The 2,681-nt window shown below is 34.2% G+C and overlaps 1 pseudogene; it reads right to left on the bottom strand.

Annotated features, from left to right (window-relative positions):
• Window positions 1-1,363: 1,363 nt before the first annotated feature.
• LOC118833366 lies at window positions 1,364-2,036 on the bottom strand (annotated as a pseudogene).
• Window positions 2,037-2,681: the final 645 nt, after the last annotated feature.

The raw sequence follows: 2,681 nt of genomic DNA, 5'->3' as shown, positions 1-2,681 counted from the left end.
AAAACAAAAAAACAACAAGCATTCAATAAATGAAAAGGGATAAACAATTAAACTATATTATATTGAAAGGAACCAATCAATATCTAGAATGCTCCAAATGTCACTACATACACATTCATAAATGGAACTTTACTGAGTCACTAAAAGGCACAAAAAGTAACACAATAATTACCAGAGACTCCAATATCCCTTGCTCAGCTTTGGATACATTTAACAGAAAGAAAAAATAAAAGGGAAAATATGGAACAGAACAAATTGATGAAGAAACTAGAGTTAAAAGACAGATGGTGTCTTTTCGAGGAAAGGCAGAAGTAGATCTATATATTTCTCAGTTCTACAAGGAAAGTTTTTTAAATTGACCACATATTAAGACACTGAGATATTGCAGAAAATGTAAAAAGGCTGAAATACTATTTGTGTCTGTTTGTGAGTATATGTGTGTATACCATGATGCAATAAAAAGTCATTGGTTCAGAGACCACAAATAAATGACATGAGCCCAAAAAGAAACTGAAAAATTAAATCCTAAATAACAAGTGGGTCAAAGAACAAATAATAGGAACAATATAATTATTAATATGAAAAAATGATAATTTTAGTGAAATATGGGGCATGAAGTCAGAGCAGTCCTCAGGGGAAAAATCATATTATTACAAATATACATTACCAAAATTGAAAAAGAAGGGATTAATCAGTGGAATATACATTTGACAAACAAGAAAGCCAACAAATAAATAAACCTAAAGTAAGGACAAAAGAAAATTGTAAAAACTTAGAGGAGAAATAGACAAATGGGGAAAATGATGGAAAAGGTAAGGGCAAAATTTGATTCTTTGAAAAGACTAATACAATTGATGAACCATTAGCTTATGAAGAAAAATCCAATCAATAAATAAGCAAATGAGCACATAAAAGAGAACAAAACCAGAATAAAAGAATAACGACAACACCTTATGCAATTTTGTGCGAACAAAAGTGAAAATACAAAAGAAATAGAAGAATGCCTTCAAAAATATACAATACCCAAATTATGAGAAGGGCAGATAGAGATCTTACATATCTCAGTGTCAAAAAATAAAATCAATCTTTTTTTTTTTACAGAATTGTTAATTCTTTTCATTAACAGGCATTATAAACAGATAATACTAATCTGACTTAAAAACCCTGAGGGCCACACTGGTGGATATACAGCTTATGAATAACTTAAAGTTTTTCCCATTTTAAAAGGCAACACACAGCATACAAAATTATACTAAACAAAGAAGCCATAATATGGATACATGACTGAAGTGTCTACAATGATATAAACTATATATAATTAATGTTAATTATGTGTTCAGTACATTTTTATGTATGATTTTCATCATGCTTCACTTTCCCCAGACACTGAGTTCTATACTTCCTCTTCCAAAATTGGTATAATCAGGTTATCCTTAGACATGAAATTATTTTTCATCACAAATTTAGTAAATCGGTGACACAAAAATGATTCATTCTCATATTATTATTTGCTTATGATGAAAATGAGCATGTGAAAATATTCTGTGCATCCTACAGCAAATTGATCCTAGTTTGGCTACAGATGACTCCTTTATGCTAACTCTGCTAGGGAAATGTTTATCGCTATTCAGAAGACATGCCACACCATCACGTGTGTGTCTAGTCTAGTCTATAACTGGACAATCTTTTGGAGTTTTATGAGCTGCACAAAGAAACATCCATTGTTCAGTTGCCATCATCTGAGTACATGTATCTGGATGGCATTCACTCTGAAGTTTGACAGCAAGGCCATTTAGCTGTAGGCAGAATTGCCTTAAATGTACACATTTCCATACACCTACATCTTGGCCTTCAGATGGTTCAAGAGTTTTGTCAATGTTGGAGCAGTCTGCCCTTATGTTCTGTTGAGTATACTGTTGAACAGCTAATGTGCTGTCCATTTCATCAAAGGATTCCTCAGGCCAATTATAGAAATCCTGGGCCTTGGCGGCGGGCCTGTTTCCCCACAGCACTGCCATCCCCTCCACCATGACCATAGTGCCAGAGTCTGGGCGGCTAGTGCTGGGACCAAGATGTTGGGGAGCGGCTACCAGCTCGGAGGGAGGGGGCAGGGGACTACAAAATCAATCTTGCTGTAAAGGAACTAAAAAATGAAAGAAAATCCTTATTCTGCTAGATTCATAAGAGAAACAACAAACATTTAAAGAATAATTAGTACCAGTACATCAAAACTATTCCAAAAATTGAGAAAGAAAGCACCCTACTAGCTGCCATTTATGAGAGGAATGTTGCGTGAATACCAGAACCAGGTTCAAAAAGAGAAGGAAAACTATAAGCCAATGTCATTAATGAATATTGTCTTAACAATTTAAAAGAGAGAGCAGAACCAGGAGAACATTATACATGCTCAGAGAAACATGGTATCTTTGATGACTAACTCTGATAGACTTGGCTCTTCTAAGCAATGCGAGGTTCTAAGACAATTCCAAAAGACTCATGATGGAAAAAGTGATTGACCTCCAGAGAAAGAATTATGGAGTCTCCATGCAGATTGAAGGAAACCATTTGCTTTCTTCCTCTCTTTTTTTTGTTTTTGTTTCTGTTTTATTTCTTCTTTCCCGTGGTTCATTCCCTTGGTTGTAATTCTTCTTTGCAACTTGACTATTGTGAAAAAGTTTAGC

Source organism: Trichosurus vulpecula, unplaced genomic scaffold (genome assembly GCF_011100635.1).
Source record: "Trichosurus vulpecula isolate mTriVul1 unplaced genomic scaffold, mTriVul1.pri scaffold_58_arrow_ctg1, whole genome shotgun sequence".
Lineage (NCBI taxonomy): Eukaryota > Metazoa > Chordata > Mammalia > Diprotodontia > Phalangeridae > Trichosurus > Trichosurus vulpecula.
The sequence above is the reverse complement of the archived record's forward strand: the minus strand, read 5'-3'. Positions and strand labels throughout refer to the sequence as shown.